The sequence below is a fragment of the Adiantum capillus-veneris genome, chromosome 21 (assembly GCF_014529385.1).
Source record: "Adiantum capillus-veneris isolate H3 chromosome 21, ASM1452938v2, whole genome shotgun sequence".
Lineage (NCBI taxonomy): Eukaryota > Viridiplantae > Streptophyta > Polypodiopsida > Polypodiales > Pteridaceae > Adiantum > Adiantum capillus-veneris.
The window spans coordinates 18914404-18932018 of record NC_140951.1 but is presented as its reverse complement, the minus strand read 5'-3'; the positions used below and the strand labels follow the sequence as shown (position 1 = coordinate 18932018).

General features: G+C 38.8%; 1 pseudogene; it reads left to right on the top strand.

Annotated features, from left to right (window-relative positions):
- Positions 1 to 9950: 9950 nt before the first annotated feature.
- Positions 9951 to 10840, top strand: LOC147430617 (uncharacterized; annotated as a pseudogene).
- Positions 10841 to 17615: the final 6775 nt, after the last annotated feature.

Genomic DNA, 17615 nt, shown 5'->3' with positions numbered 1-17615 from the left:
ATATTCAATTAATTGATGATTGCAGTGATTGCCAGAGCTGTCAGTTGTTCTTGTTCTCTCTCTTTTACACCTCCCACAGCCAGAGGCCCGGTGCCTGCCTGGCTCACGTAGTGAACACATATCCTCCGACAGCGTGCAGCTGAACAGGCTTTTATTGCTACTCAAAGAAAGGGTGGCAACAGCAATGCAACTTCTTCTTATAGTTCTTTTGTGAGTGGAAAATCACTTGTTCCTAATGCTTCTGCAAGCAACAATTCGTCTAAAAATTCTAGCGATATAAGGGAAAAAAGAAGATGTGTTGCCATTATTGTAAAGCTAATAATCACTTGATCAAGCAGTCTCCTAAGTTGAAGGCCAAAGAGGCTAAGAAGAAAGAGGGTGGTTCCACTGCAAATGCTGGTTCCACTACAAATGCGGTCATTGTTGAGTCTTCTGTGAAAGGAGACTATGATGCTGATGTTGATGCAGAATGGGCTTTTAGTGCAGAGTGCACTTAAAATCCTGTTGTCCATGATGCATGCATATCAGTTGCTATAGATTCCCATGTGTGGTATTTCGACAGTGGTGCTACAAAGCACATTACCTCACATTGTGTATTGTTCACCTCTCTTGAGTCTGTCCCTCATGGCAATTCAGTCACTACAATGCCTCTTATCCGGTTCAAGGAGTTGGAAAGATTGTGCTTACTGCTGCAAATGGCAGCTCTTTCACACTTGTTGATGCACTTTATGTACCTGAGATCAAGAAGAATCTTTTGTCTATATCTGCACTTGCTAGACTTGGACTTGTAGTCAAATTTGTGGATGACAGATGTACAGTTCATGATCTCAGTTTTGGTGATGAAATTGTTGCATCTTGCCTTTTGTGCCGTGGACTCTATAAGCTCCCTTTGTATGACAAGTGTGGACAAAATTTTGCAAATGCAGTTGCAGATTCAAGAGCTGTTTCAGATGCAAAACTGTGGCATGCACGTTTTGGGCATCTGAATTTTGTCAGTTTGCTCCGTTTGCAAAACTCTGATATGGTTACTTCTTTGCTGCCTCTTGAAGAACCTATCAAACATGTTTGAGAAGGCTGTATTTTGGGTAAAATGCAACGTTCTAAGTTTCCAATGGATGGTTCAATTAGGGCCACCTGTAGGTTGCAGCTTGTGCATAGTGATGTTTGTGGGCCCATGCAAACTCCGTCCTTGGGAAATTACCTTTACTTCGTGACTTCCATTGATGATTACTCCAAGCATGCATGGGTATTTCCGCTTAAAGCGAGGTCCAAAGTTTTCATGTGCTTCAAACAATTTCTAGCTATGGCTAAAATTGTCTCGAAATGTACTATGGGCACCCTCGAGGCGGGAGTATATGTCTCACGAATTTAATGCATTTCTAGCTAGTCGTGGGATAAAACAACAATGTACAATGCCTTATACACCTCAGCAAAATGGTGTTGCTGAGAGGAAAAACAAGTCACTTACGGACATGGCACGATGTATGGTCAAAAGTGAAGCTTTGCCACATTCTTTTTGGCTTGAGGCCATCATGTGTGCCACTTATGTATTAAACAGGTGTGCTACGAAAGCTTTGCAGTCTATTACTCCATATGAAGCATGGAATGATAGAAAGCCTTCTATTGAGCACATGCATGTTTTTGGCTGTTTGGCATATGCTTTGGTGCCACAAACACAGCGCAATAAATTGGATGATAAGACTGTCCAATGTATTTTTGTTGGTTATAGTGCTGAAAGCAAAGATTACGTGTTGTATCATCCACAAACAAAGCGTATTCTGGTTTCATGGGATGTTGTGTTTGTGGAATATTTTGTTCAGTCCTTGTTGTCATGTATTAGAAACAGTAATGTAAGCTCACAAGACATTTATGACACTTTGTTGCCTCTTTTCAATGGTGGAAGTTCGAATGGAAATTCCAATGAGGCAAATATACAGCCTATGGGGGTTTCTGAAAATGTTACGAATAAGCCTATTACTGATGTAGATGTACATGATGTACTTGACGAGAAAAGGGCTGAAAATGAGCAAGCTAGAGATATGTCAAAATGGTTGGTGCAGACATTACGTGACAGTAAATTGGATGCACATTTGTCTAGTCGTACTCGTTCGGGCTCTCGCCATGCATCTTATGCATCCGATTGTTATGCTTTGGTTGTGTCTAGCTTACATGATATAGAGGAACCTCTATCTTTTGATGAAGCACAGAAGTCAAAAAATAGGATGGCTATCATGCAATCTAAATATGATGCACTTATAGAAAATGACACATGGACTTTATGTGATTTGACTCCTGGAAAAAAGGCCATTGGTACGAAGTGGGTTTACAAGTTGAACCGCAAGCCGGATGGTGAGATTGATCGCGATAAAGCTCGACTTGTTGCAAAGAGTTTGTTGAAGGGTAAATACAAAGTCGGATATGTAGTCGGATATCGGATGTATTGTGTGATTGTTAGTAGCTAGTCGGATATTGTAAACCTGATCGGATATTGTTACTGTATGCCAAGAATCAGACAGTTATAACTGAATTCAGGCCGCAGCTTTATATTGGGGATTGGGGAACTTTGGAAGGACGGGATTGTAATGAGTCTTGTTTTGGAGAACTTGTATTGTGCATTTTCTTGATATACAATCTCTGATGTTTGTCTGAGTTCTCACTCTCTCATCATCTCTCTGATTTTTCCTACTTTTGTTACACACACAGTACTGCTTAGCTCTGAATTTATATGAATCCAATCTCTTGGTGATTATGTATCGTATGTGTGATTAACCAACAACACATTGGCGATCCCGCTGTCTGCAGCTCTCGCATTGAGGCTGTAATTCAGTTTCTAAGGGTCGTACTGTGCTTGTGAATTATTCAGAGATGATGCATGTCCAAGAGGGGTAGGAGAAGGTCAAGAGTGTACTATACCCGTGCTCATACTCAAGCAGGAAATATAGATCCCTTTCATTATGACTCTTTAAGTGATGATAATGCACCTACTGCACCACCTGAAGTTCCGTTGCTGAATCAAGGACAGGGTAGTGACGGAGCATCAGAGGAAAGGTCAATGAGGCAATTCTTGGAGGCACTACTCTTGGCAAGAAGACCAAATAGAAGTAGACGTCAACTAAGCTTTGACCCACTATTGTTAGCTCCTAGGCAAAGACCTAGAGGCAGCAACAACCTATTCATATGGCTCAACCACCCCCTAATCCACATATTAAATCAGCAAATTTCAAGGGCATATCTAAGGAGGATGTTGATTGCCATGTGCCTCAGTTTGAAACAAGGTGGCAGGCTAGTGGATATCAGGGTATCTTCCCAAATAATATCAAATTTCAACAGTTTGCAGCTACTTTGGAAGGTAAGGTTATGAGTTGGTTTAGCCAATATGGTGTTGCTCATTTTACAACTTATGATTCTTGCAAAGATTTAGAAAGGAGAAAACTCCTACTAATGTTCTGAGTAAACTCAGAAGAATTAAACAGGGTTCAATGTTGGTGGAAGATTTTGCCCAAAAATTCAAATTTTGGTTGAGAGACTTCAAGGTAATGAGAGGCCCACTAATGAAATGTTGGCAGAGTACTTTCTCAAAGTGTTAAGGATAGGTTTGAAGAATGTTGTGGCAAGTATAGATATTGTAGGTGGTTTTGACAATTTGGTGGTAGCTGCATCTAGAGTTGAGAAAAGATTGGGCATGACTAAGTCCAGAAGCAGGAAGAGTTCTGATTCCAGTGGTGATTCTACATCGGCTGAACACTCACAGTCGGATTCTCAGTTTGAAGTTTCATTTGATAGTGACAGTAGCAAAAGTAAAGTGAGGAAGAAAAAGGGGTCTCCAAGCAGTGGTAAGAAAAAGGATAAGAAGGATGCTAAAGATGAATTGGTGCAGAAATTGAAGGGTATAGGTTATTCTATTCTTGCTCCAAGTGACAAGAGGTGTTGTGAAATTTGTGAAAAGGATGGTCATACCACTGGTCAATGTTGGTATAATCCAAAGCAGAGAAATAAACCACCTCCCAATGTGGGTAGGGGTAGGGCTATGGCTGATGATGTAAATCAGGTGGCTCCTTTCAAGGGAAGACCACCATTTCAGGGACCTCCCAGACAGCCAGGCAAAAATCAGGATAATAATGAGAGGAGACCATAAGGAGTCAGGCTTTGTGTGTATTGTGGAGATCCTAATCATTTTGTAGGAATCCGATGTGACTTATGGGTCAAACACAGAGAAGAAAGGGGGATACCTGTTGTACCTTATAATCAGGACAATCAGCAGGCAAGACCACAACCAGCTCCTCAGAATCCGACTCAGGCTCAGGCTAATGTTATCATTATTGACATTCTAATTTTTACAGCATCTGTACATGGACCAGCTTCCTCTATTATTATTGAGGAAATACCTGATGAGGATGCAGGTAACAGTTATTCTGATTTGAGCTTTGAAGAAATTGAGGTTTTGGCAGTAACTAGGTCCAAGGCCAAGGGTCCTATTGACTGGAAACAACAAAGAGATCAGAGATAGGGTGCACCAACAAGTGGAAAAGGAACAAAGACATCAGGTTTTGGATAATGGAGTTTCAGAGTTAGCAGAATCTTCATCTCTTAACAAGGAGGAGGTGCAGGTTTTAGGTGAAGCAAGGGATTGGTTTGAATCACTGATCAACTCTCCTTTGCAATTGTCCTTAGATCAGATGTTGTGCTTGGTTCTAGCTTTCATGGAAAGATTGTTGAATAAATTGTTGGGTAGAGGAGCTGAATTGTCCTCACAACCCATTATTGAACCAGGTGTTCACTCTATTCACCCTCCTGATGTTGATTTTGTAGTACCAGTGATTCAGGTGACTTTTCAAGGAAGACTGTTTGAAGTACTGCTTGATGGAGGATCTGGAATGAACATATTACCTGAATCTGTGTATCTTGCTATGAAGTTGGGAAAACTAGAACCAACACCTTTCCAGGTTAAAATGGCTAATCAAACAAGGGTGCAACCAGTTGGAATTTTGAGACAAACTTCTGTGTTAATATCAAGTATGCAATTTCTGGTGAACTTTGTGATACTCATGATGAAAGAAGGGCATAGTTCCTATGAGATGTTGCTTAGCAGACCTTGGTTTAAATTAGCCAAGGTGAAACAGGATTGGGGGGAGAATCAGGTTGTCCTTACCAAAGGTAAACAGGTTCTTACTATTCCTATGCTTGGGAGGAAGAAAATTTCAGGCAAGGAGAGACCCATGTTTGCCCAATCAATTAACTTAGCAGATGAGGTTGAGGATGATGAGGAGGAATCGTTCTTGCAGGCTAACCCTACAATTGTACCAGTGCTTGAAGTGGATGTTGAGGGTATTTTGCAGAAGGATGATGAATCTGAGTCTGGGGAAGAAGCACCTATTTCAGGTCATGAAATTCAGGGAGCTGAGGTATTAAGAATGATGGATCAGAGTGTGGCTTCTAGCTATAAGGAGGTAAGTCTACAGGAAGAACAGGAGGCTAAAGATATGGTGGAGAAGTTGTACAATAAAAGGTTTGGGCAATCCAAGAGAGTTAAACAGGATGAGTTGAAGGAGCTTAATTTGGGCACTGAAGAAGATCCTAAAATGGTGAAGGTCAGTGTACATGTGGATGGTCAATTTTTACAGGACTTGTTGCAATTATTACAGGAGATTAAGGACGTATTTGCTTGGGATTATTCTGATCTTAAAGGGATTGATCCTGATCTACATCAACATCATATTAATCTCAAGGAGGATGCAGTACCTATTGTTCAACAAAGGTACAGAATGAACCCTAATTTTGCAGCTCAAGTAATTGATAAGTTATTAGCTGTTGGGTTTATACAACCTATCCATGAAGTCACATGGTTCTCCTATTATTGTGGTTCCAAAAAAGAATGGGAAAATCAGGGTTTGTGTGGACTACAGGAAATTAAATGCAACAACTATTACTGATCCTTTCCCTCTGCCTTATTCTGATGCTATTTTGGATGCAGTAGCTGGACAGGAAATGTATAGTTTTTTGGATGGGTTTTCTAGGTATAACCAGATTCAGGTGGCTGAGAAAGATAGGCTCAAAACAACTTTTATAACAGAATGGGGGGCTTATGCTTCTACTTTATGAATTTTGGGCTAAAGAATGGTCCACCATCTTTCAATTACACAGCTTATAAGACTTTTGAGCCCTATTTGCAGGATTTCATGAGGGTGTTGGTGGATGATTTTTCAGTGTTTGGAAAAAAGGACTTACATTTGCATCATTTAAGGTTATGCTTTGAAAGGTGTAGGATGTTCAGAATGTGTCTGAATCCTTACAAAAGTGTGATTGTAGTAAAGAGTGGTATTCTATTGGGTCATGTGGTATCTCATCAGGGGATGTCCATTGATGATAAGAAGGTTGAAGTAATTCAGGCAGCAAAGGCTCCTACAAATGTTAAGGAGTTGGGTAGATTTGTTGGACAGGTTAAGTGGCATAGCAGGTATATCAGGTATTTAGCCAATGTGTGCATGCCTCTTACTCATTTGACAAAGAAATATGTACCTTTTGTATGGTCTGATGTTCAAGAAACATCCTTCCAACTATTGAAGAAGATGATATCAGTTACTCCTATTTTACAGACTCCTGATTGGAATTTACCTTTCCATGTTTTTGTGGATGCTTCAGATGTGGTTGTTGGAGCTGTATTGATGCAGGAAGGTGTCAGCGGTTGGTTTAGACCTATATATTATGCTTCTCGTGTGTTAACCTCTGCTGAAAGAAACTATACAATGACTGAGACTGAAGCTTTGGGCATGGTGTATGCTTTGACCAAATTCAGGCATTACTTGTTGTGCAACAGGGTGATCTTTCATGTAGATCATCAGGCTTTGCTTTACTTAATCAAAAAACCATTGATTACAGGAAGGTTGGCTAGATGGATGTTATTATTGCAAGAATTTGATTTTGTTATTATTCATACACCAGGCAAGGAGCATGCTATTGCAGATTATTTAAGTCGGATTGAAATAGGTGAAAAGCCTACAGGTGTTATTGATGATCTGCCTGATGCTCAGTTGTTTGATGTTCAAACTGTCAATTCTGATTATTGGTATGATCAAATGTTAGTGTTTTTGATGGATGGCACAATGTCATTGGACTTTTCTACAGATCAGAGAAGAAAGTTTGCACTAAAAAGTAGACCTTTCTTGGTTATTGCTGGAGCTTTATATAAGAAAGGAATTGATCAGGTCATTAGAAGATGTGTCCCTGATTTTGAACAATCGGCTGTTTTACAGGAGGCACATTTTGGGGCTGCTGGAGGACATTTTTCTGGAGATATTACAGGAAAGAAAATTTTACAAGCAGAATTATGGTGGCCCACTGTGTTGAAAGATGCTCACAACTATGCTAAGAGTTGTGTGGTGTGTCAAAAGATGGGTCAGCCTGATTCTACAGAGAGAATGAATGATCATCCTATTTTGCCTCTAGAACCTTTTCAAAAATGGGGTCTAGATTTTGTGGGACAGTGAAGCCAACTACTAGCAGAGGATGCAAGTACATATTGGTGGCTACTGATTATTGTACTAAATGGGTGGAGGCTGTAGCATTAAAAGACAATACAGCTGCTAGTGTGGCAAGGTTTCTTTATCATAATATCATGACTAGGTTTGGTTGTCCTATGAAGTTAGTAAGTGATAGACGATCTCATTTTTTGAATGCTGTCATTGTTGAACTTACTAAAACTTATATGATCGTGCACAAAAAATCCACAGCTTATCATCCTCAGGCCAATGGTCGAGCAGAGAGTACTAACAACATATTGATTAGGGTTTAAAAGAAGATTGTGCAGGACAATAAGAAGGATTGGGATGAGAAGTTAGATTCAGCTTTGTGGTCCTTTAGGACAGCTTTCAAAGTGACTACAGGTATGACTCCATTCAGGTTAGTTTATGGGCTTGAAGCAGTTGTCCCTATGGAGTTTGTGGTACCTAGTCTCAAAGTGAGTGCTAAGAAGATGACTCCCAAAATGTCTATTCAACATAGAAGCAGGTATTTGTTGCAATTGGAAGATGGAAGAAGATAGACATGTCAGTTTTTATATAACTGAAATAATGCAGAGGAGGAGAAAAGCTTGGGTAAATCAAAATATCAAGTTCAAGGTTTTTCAGGTGGGAGATTGGGTTATGCTTTATAACTCTAGATTAGGACCACATCCTAGCAAATTAACTTTTAAGATACAAGGGACCATATCAAATTGTTGATGTAAAGGTCATGGTACTTTTATTGTTGCTGATGTGTATGGGACAAGAGTGGATTCTCCAGTTAATGGTTTCAGATTTAAAAAGTTTGTTGGTCAACCACCTCATTTAGATTGGCCTACAGCAGCAGTTGTTCAAGTAGATGAGTTCATGAATGAAGCAGTGTGCAGAGATACTGATACTCAGAAGGAGTATATTCAAGAGAATATTCAAGAAACTATTCAGGAGGACAATCAGAGGGATATTCAGGTCTTGGAAAATCAGGTGCAGTATGGTGGAGATGTCGAAATTCGTAGTATGTCTGATTTTCGGTTCGGATTTATGGCGATCGGATATTCTTTTATTATAGTTTTTCAAACTTTTATCGAAAGTGTGATGATTGTCCACTAAGCTCTAAATTTGATGAGTACCTTGAAAAGAGCAAGGTGCAGTTAACTAACGTTTCCAGCGTGCGAGTTGATATTCTAATTCACCTATTTCCTTCCTCGTCGCGTTTTCTCTTCACATACTGTGTACGGGCTGGTTCTCTTCCCTTGAGCCATTCTACTTTTCAGCCCTCTACTCTCTTTCATCATTCTTTTGCATGTGTGATGGGCAAACCAAAAGGGGGACCTGTTGCCCGATCAACGTTTGATGAAGAAGAGACAAGCAGTAAGCGGCCGAAGAGAAAGCAAGTATCCATGAGGATAGATGTGAGCAATCCTGAGCCTGAAGACCAACCTTCTGGAGAAGAAGAGCCCGACAGTCCATCGGCAAGGACACCTATCAAGTTGTATCAAACCTTGATGGAACCCTATGTGGTTTCAGAGTAGACCTCGACTGTTCTGCAGAGGTACATTCACTGTGGTTAAAGAAGATAGGTTTATTTGATTTTGTTGTTTTGCCATAGCAAGAGTGGAAAGGAAATATGTATGCTAAGTCTCAAGTGGAGATTGTCAGAAAGACAAAGGGTATGCTTTCTACCAATGTAGCTTTGAGTCCTCAATTGATTTCTGAGGTATTTAAACTTCCAATCAATAGAACTTCTCAGATTCCTAAGTGCTCTGATTTCTTGTTGAAGAAGGAGTTTGGAGCCAGAGAGGGTGAAATTATTACATGTTGAAGAATGTCAAAACTGTTAGAAGAGAGCAGCTGAAGTGGTATCTAAAGAAAATTTGTTTCCCGGTCAAATTTGATTATATGTCCAAGGAAAATTTTGCTCCTCTCTGTTTTGCTGAGCAAGGAGGAAGTGTTAATTGGGCTTACCTAGTTTATGAGAGGATCAATGGAGAGATTAATATGTCTGACGGGAGGAAAGCTTCTACAAACAGTAGGTTGTGTGCCTACTTGGCAGCCTTGTTTTCTTATGTGCAAAAGTTGGACAGTGGTGATGTTTCTTTGACTAATTTAGGCAGGGCAGAAGGGTATACATAGCCACACCCTAATATTCGTGGGGTGCAAGTACCTGCACAGTTAATCAATGATCAGATGAAGGCAGAAAACTATGTGTTCATTATAAAAGCAGGTTACAATCACAGTGCAGCTCTCAAAAGTGTGCATACTCCTGAAGTGGTGCACTCTTTGAAGGACATGGATATTTCAGAAAAGAAGCCTAATACAGTGCCATCAAATCAGGTCAAGCTTGGCAAGGCTTTCACATTGTCCAAGAAAAGAAAAGCAGAGGTGGAACCTATAGTTAAACAACTGAATTTTGATGAGTTGTCTTCTCCAAAGACTTTCAAGCCAACAGATGTTGGAATGGCAGAAAAGATGCTTTTAGGTGTTACAAAGTTTATTCATCAACAGCAGCAGAATATGGAAATGCAGTTACCATCTGTGGCTGATTCTAGTGTTTCCAAAATATTGTTGCATGATCAAACTCTCAATGCTAATGCCTTGCAGAAAGAGTTGGAGACTGTCAGAGTCACACATCAGAAGGAAATTAATGACCTGATGATGGAACATCAGAATGAGATAACCAAACAAAAGCTTTCTCTACAGATGTTTAAGGACTGGACAGAGGAGTTGGAAACAAAAGTACAATCATAATTGCAGCAGTTGGCCATTGTCAATAAAGAGTTGCAGGTGGAGAATCAAATTTTGAATCAGAGAATTAAACCTTTGGAGCAATTGGAGGAACAGGTGTTGGGAGAAGAGGAAGTAGATGTCAATGGTGTTCTTATGTCTGAAGGGGACATGTCAGTCCTCATGCAAAATTTGGAAAAAGGTATGCAGGAAGTATGGGCAACATTCAGAAAGGAGATGAGTTCCATTATCAAGCATCCTTATGAGAAGATTATATCAGGGTTTGTCAATAACCATGAAGCTGATTTATTAAAGGAAATGGAACAGTTAAAGAAAGATAGAGATTTGTACAAAAAACAGGTTCAAGATTCAAAGGAAAGAGTATTGCAAAATCTGCATTTGCTGAGAAGAAGGTATCAGTTGATCCAATTTCAATGGATATAGGTACTGGTGAAGGTTTGTCTGAAATTCAGAGATCAGAAGAGCAGGAGATTTCTAATGTGCCAGATGATGCAGTAGTTGTTGGTGTTACTGTTGGATCCGTGACAATGGCTGAACCTATTGTGCTTGTTCCAGATTACTTGTCGGATTCTAATGTAGTTTCCAATGAACCCAATGTTTAAAATGTTGTAGTCATGGCATTTTCTGATCAAGGGATGTGTGGATCCGAGTCGGCTTTTGTAAAATCCACCACCGGGACGTGCCATGTGTTGAAGGGTAAATACAAAGTCGGATATGTAGTCGGATATCCGATGTATTGCTTGATTGTTAGTAGCTAGTCGGATATTGTAAACCTGATCGGATATTGTTACTGTATGCCAGGAATCAGACAGTTATAACTGAATTCAGACTGTAGCTTTATATTGGGGATTGGGGAACTTTGGAAGGACGGGATTGTACTGAGTCTTGTTTTGGAGAACTTGTATTGGGCATTTTTTTTATATACAATTTCTGATGTTTGTCCGAGTTCTCACTCTCTCATCATCTCTCTGATTTTTCCTACTTTTGTTACACACACAGTACTGCTTAGCTCTGAATTTATATGAATCCAATCTCTTGGTGATTATTTATTGTATGTGTGATTAACCAACAACAAAGTTATGCACAGCAAAAAGACATAGATTATGAAGAGACTTTTAACACCATTTTAGATCATTTGAGAAATTCTATTTTCCAAATTCTAAACGTGTATGCTAGGATTGTGTTATTTTAATGATTTCTAAGCTCTAGTTGCCTTTAATTTAGATAAATTATCATGATTGTACGAGTCAATTTAAATTCTCTACTACAAAATTTATAAATAAACCTCCTATATAGTTCTTTGAAAAAGGATTTGTATGACATCAATGCTTTTCAAACTTCAACAAATGCTTCTAGAAGTAGCTTCTCAAAAAATGAGGTGTCAAAAAAACCAATTGATATGATTTTTAAACAACATATATATTGATTAGAGCAATTAAAACAGATAATATGTAAAGACAAATACTATTAAACACTCTTGTCAAATATTTGGTGACCTTAATCCACGTATAACAAAATACTTGGTCATGGTTTTGTAGCATGCTATCAAGTTTTAAGTACACAATAATTTAAACAGCGTTCAAACTAATATTTCAAAGTTAAAATGTCTAGGCAATAATATAAAATATTATATGGCCATAAGACCATAAGATGTCATCTATCGCACCTATGACCTTAAGACCATATAGTGCTCTTTGTAGATATATCTATTACTTTAAGATAATCCAAAATATATCTCTTTATGACCTCAAGGCCATAAGGTTAGGATTGTTAGCAGGTCTCAACGTATAAAAAGATCTATGGCTTCAAAGCCATATGGGTCTTTATTTATGTGCCACCATATGGCCCTAAGGCTATAAGTTGTCTTAGGGCCACAAGATGCCCTTTATGCTAATAAGAAACCCCTCTATGCTCTATGTTGGCACTCTATGTCCCCAGGGCCACAAGGTGTGCCTCGTATGCTAGTAAAAAACCCTTTTTGCTATATGTTGTCACCATATGGCCTTAGGCTATAGGGTGTTCCTATGCTAGTAAAAAATCATCTATGCTCTATGTTTGCACCTTATGGACCTAGGGCCACAAGGTAACCTCTATGCTAGTAAGAAATCCTCTATGTTCAATATTGAAACACTGTGGTCCCAAAGCCTATGACCATAAGATCATAAGATGTCATCTATTGCACATATAGTTCCATTTGGTATTTTATTTAACTATACAAAGTTAAATGAGGCACTTCCATAGATAAACTATCATAATTCTAACTTTGAATTTGTTTCTTAACATAAAAATACAATATAAAAACTCTTAAGATAAGTTTGTGATAAAGAATCTATCTTAAGATGAAGATTTTTTACATCAAGTACATGCTTTAAAACTTCATTCAAAGGTTTTAGAAATGGTGTCTCAAAAAAAGAAAGGTGTTTAAAAACACCATTTGATGTGAATAATAAGAAACATATACATTGATTATGTCAAAATAGTATAAAGTATAGACACAAAGATTACCACCAACAACTTGACAGTTTCATAAAAATGATGTTCTTCATCTCATATACAACAAAGTACTAACTAGAAAGAGTATGATATCTCCAAGATTGAAAGTGTTCAAAAAACACCGTTTTGTAACACTACTGAATGTCAAGAACATTCTGATCGTTTTCATCACTTGATAAAGAAAATTACTAAGAAGAAAAAGTTAACAATACCATAGAAGCACCAAACAATGAAACCAAAAACCTTGAATGAGAGAAGTCTCCTTACAATAGGATGCACTTCATTAAAAATTTATTTTAAAGATTTTTCAAGCTATTCCACAACTTTCCATCAAGTTTAAAATTTGAAAAGTACACAATGCAAAATACTTAGTAAATGCTATTTAGAATACTTGACTAGTGCACTTAAGGTGGCCTCATTCTCTTGAGATTTTGAATCCTTTGAGACATATAACATTGCATTACATAATGATTCTCGAGATCCGAGTGGAACATTACAAAAAATTTATTATGGTATAGTCTCTCTTGTCTTTAGCATACAACCATCTACATAACCATGGAACAATTTTATCTTTTAAAAAACTCTGAAGCAATTTCGTAGATGGGTTCCAAATTTTGGAAAAATCATATAAGTTCCTTGTATATTCCACATCACTCTGTATGGACTATAATCAAATATTATAGTGTTGCCCCCATCTAAATAATCAAATAGCTTCCATATGGTCGTAAGATTTTTGTGATAAGCTCTTTTGTAACCGATCATAAAATTTGACTTTTGGTAACACCTGTTATCCATAATCATTTTGAATTTGTGACTGTGTAAAAAAACAGGTCTTCATTATGTGTTGAGCTTTTTGTAAACGATGGCAGCTCCAAATCCAAACCTCAAAGAACTCAAAGCAAAGGCTTAAGAAATACTCTACATCTGGACGCACCGCATACACCTCATTGTTATCTTCTACAATGCACATGTACTTTGTCTAGGTTGGCCTTGAGTGAAGCTCAAAGGTTTCAAGAAGCACACCCTCTAAATCCAAGATAAGCATTTTTTTCTCCTGTTTGAAAGATGCTGGTAGATAATGAGACCATTGCTCTTGGTTTGAATGTAATATCTAATGTAATATGAAAGGGAGCTCCTCTATTTTATGATCATCTAATAGCAAAACATTTTTTCTTAGAAGTTCTGAAATGATTTTTTTTTTAAAAGGTAATATAGAGATCTTAAGTGTATTGAAAACCTTAAGGACAAAGGGTGCTAATTTGTGGTTACATTTAGTAAGTCTTATGCAAGAACACATGCCAACTTATGACCCTATGGCCTTAGAGTCATAGGGTGTTCAGACCATAAAGTGCAAATCCCCTAGAGTCATAGAACAAGATTTGACCTTATGACCATGTAGATTGTTCTTGATGGCTCAATGAACTCAAATTTCAAAGCAAAAAACTATAAACCCTTTGTTTTTTTAAAAAGAGCATTTCACTCAAAAGTTACTTATAGCATTAAAAGACAAATTAAAAAACTATTAATCATTTACATCTTCATATATCTTGAAACCTTAAGCACTCTAACAAAGTCTCTAAGTACATAAAGATCTTTGTAAATGAAAAAATGTTACAAAACATTGCTCCATCATTTCTTGATATAGGGCTATTTGAGATCATACTGAATTTTTAGATGCTTTATATAATTCTTGGATTCATGTACTTTGATCGCAGGCTCCTTGTATCCCAATTTTTGGGCAAGCATAATTTGCTTCTATACCTTTCAAGGCTGATAACAATTTGATATTCTTTAAGACCCTTACTTTTTCTCGATCACGTACTAAAAGTTTCTTGTCTTGACTTCGAGTGGACATTCCACTAGTACTAGATGTTGCAACTTTCCCATCATGAAGAGGACAAGAAACTTCTGGTAGCCTACCCGTGGAGTAGGCTTTTCCTAGAAAAATCAAATTTCTCTCCTCCCACTCTGCAACAACTTGTATATACGGTTATAAAGCTCATGACCTTGAACTATGGATGCTTGTCCATATAAATGAGACCTTGTAATTGTCGAATGTCATTGACATGATTGAGAGCTTTGATATATGGTAGCAGCTCCCCGAGGAGAATATTATCCTCCTCATCCTCAACATTAAATGATGGTGGAAAAATACAATTCAATGCAAGATTCATGCATCCCTTTAACGGTTCATCATCTACAAGAAGCAATCTTCTTGCATCAATCCCAAATTTTGATGATGTGATAGCCAACGGTTTGAAAAGTGCTTTTACTCCTAGAGTATCTAAGCGAGTGATCCTTGATTCTACGGATGGTTGACATTGGCTTTGCCCCCAGATCATAAAGAATGAAATTTTTTCTTTAGCTTCCTTTTCTAAAATCTTGATGATGTCCACAACATGTGTGTCATTAGTAGTTGACCATATCCCTACATTGAAATTGCTAAGTAGAGCCTTTAAAAACTCCCTACAGAGACCACCTTCTGGCCCCAAGGTGATTTAGTGGCCTAGGTGCCCTTGTTAAGACTCTTCTATTTGGTATCCTATGGCCCCAGGTAAAAAAGCTATCCTTTATGCTAGCAAAAAACCCTTTACACTCTTTGTTGGAACCGTATAGTCCCAAGGCCATATGGTACTCTCTATGCTAGCAAGAAACCCTCCATGCTGCATGTTTGCCCCCTATCGCACATGATAATAAGAAAACCTCTATGCTCTATGTTTGCACCCCATGGGACTTGGTTGACACCCTATGGCCCCAGGACCGTAGGGTGCTCTCTATGCTAGTAAGAAACCCTATCTGCTCTCTGTTGGCACTCTATGGTCTCAAGGGCCATGGGGTCGACAACGTGACCTTTGAGAGTATTCCTTACCACTTTTGCAAAGACCACCTTATGGTCTCAAGTCCATCCAGTGGCCTAGGTGCCATCGTAGAGACTCTATATTGACACCCTATGACCTAGGACCATAGAGTGCCCATTATCCTAAAAAGGGACCCTCTATGTTAGCAATAAACCCTCTATTCTCTATGTTGGTACCCAATGGCCTTAAAGACACAAGGTGCCCTTCATCCTAGGAAGAGACCCTTTATGCCCTACATTGGTACTCTATGGCCCCATGGTCATAGGGTGTCTTCTATGCTAGTGAGATACATTATATGATCTAGGTTGCCACCCTATTGCCTAGGGCCAAAAGGTTTGCTCTACGAAGAAACCATGTATACTATACGTTGGCAATGTATGGCCCTAAGGCTAGAAGGAAACCCCCTAGTGCCATAGGTGTCCTCTATGCTACTATCATATGGCCCAAGGGCTAGATGGTGGCCAAGGTGCCCTTTGTCAAAGAATTCTCTACTACATATACAAAACCACTTTATCGCCCTATGGCCTCCTAAGGGCAAGAAGGTGCTAATAAAAAGCCATCTATGCTCTATGTTGGGACCCTATGGTCCCAAGGCACGAGGGCCTATGCTAATAAGATTCCCTCTATGCACTATGTTTACGTGTGTAAGAAGTCATTTATACACTATGTTGGTATCTTATGACCCTAGAACCATAAGATGTCCTCTATGTAAAAGAAGAAACCATACAAGGGCTATGTTGGCACCCTATGATCCTAGGGCCATAGGGTGTCGTCTATGCTAGCAAACCCTCTATGCCTAATGCTGGCACCCTATAGCCCCAAGGTCACATGGTAGCCCTCAAGGCTAATATAAACCTCTAATGTTTCATGTTTGCACCCTATGGTGCTAGTAGGTGTTGTCTATGCTAGGAAGAAGCCTTGTGTGCTCTATGTTCACACCCTATTGCCCTAGGGATTCCTATATGCTAGTAAGAAACACCATATGCTCTATTTTGGAACCCTATGGGCCATAGGGTGCTATAGTAAGAAACCCTCTATTCTCTACGTTGAGTTAGGGCCATAGGGTGGCCAAGGTGTCTTTGAAGAGCATTCCCTACTACATACATATAAAATACTTTATGGCCCCAAGACCATTGAGTGACCTAAATGCCCCTTTAGAGACTCTATAGTTGTACCTTATGGCCATTGAGTTACTTACGTGCCTCTTCAGAGACTCTATGTTAGATCCTTATGGCACTAGGGTCATAAGAGTGCTCTCTATGCTACTAAGAGATCATATATGATCTATGTTGGCACTCCTAGGGCCATAGGATGCCCTCCATGTTAGTAAGAAATTCTATATGCTTTATGTTGGCACCCTATGGCCCTAAGGCCACAAGGTGCTCTCTATTCTAGCAAAAAGCTCTATACGCTTTATGTTGGCACCCTATGGCCCCATGGCCACAAGGTACCCTCTATGCTAGCAAGAAACTCTATATGCTTTATGTTGGCACCCTATGGGCCCAATACCACAACGTGCCCTCTATTATGTTGGCACCCTACGGCTCCAGGGCCACAAGGTGCCCTCTGTGCTAAAAGGAATTCTGTCGTGCTCTAAGTTGGCATATGACCCAAGGGCCAAAGGGTGTCCTCAATGCTAGTAAGAAACACTACATGCTCTAATTTCGTATCCGATAGGCCAAGGGACATAGGGTGGCCAAGGTACATAGGTACATTCACAAACAGATTTTGATACCATGTCATTAAAACACATAGTATTCTTTTTAATATTAGTAATTTCAATAAAATAGACAAGTTCTTTTAGTGACCTTAAATACCACATATATATATGTGATATTTTTTTTTACATAATTCTCAAGGATAAATACACATTATTAAAAGTTTTCATAATAAAAGTCATGAAAAAATCCAAGTGTATATAGACATTAAAATAATTATAGGTGATAAATATCAACTTAATTAGGCAAACATAGTCATGAAAAAATCCAAGTGTTGAACTTTTTTTGTAAAATCTCAATGTATTTAC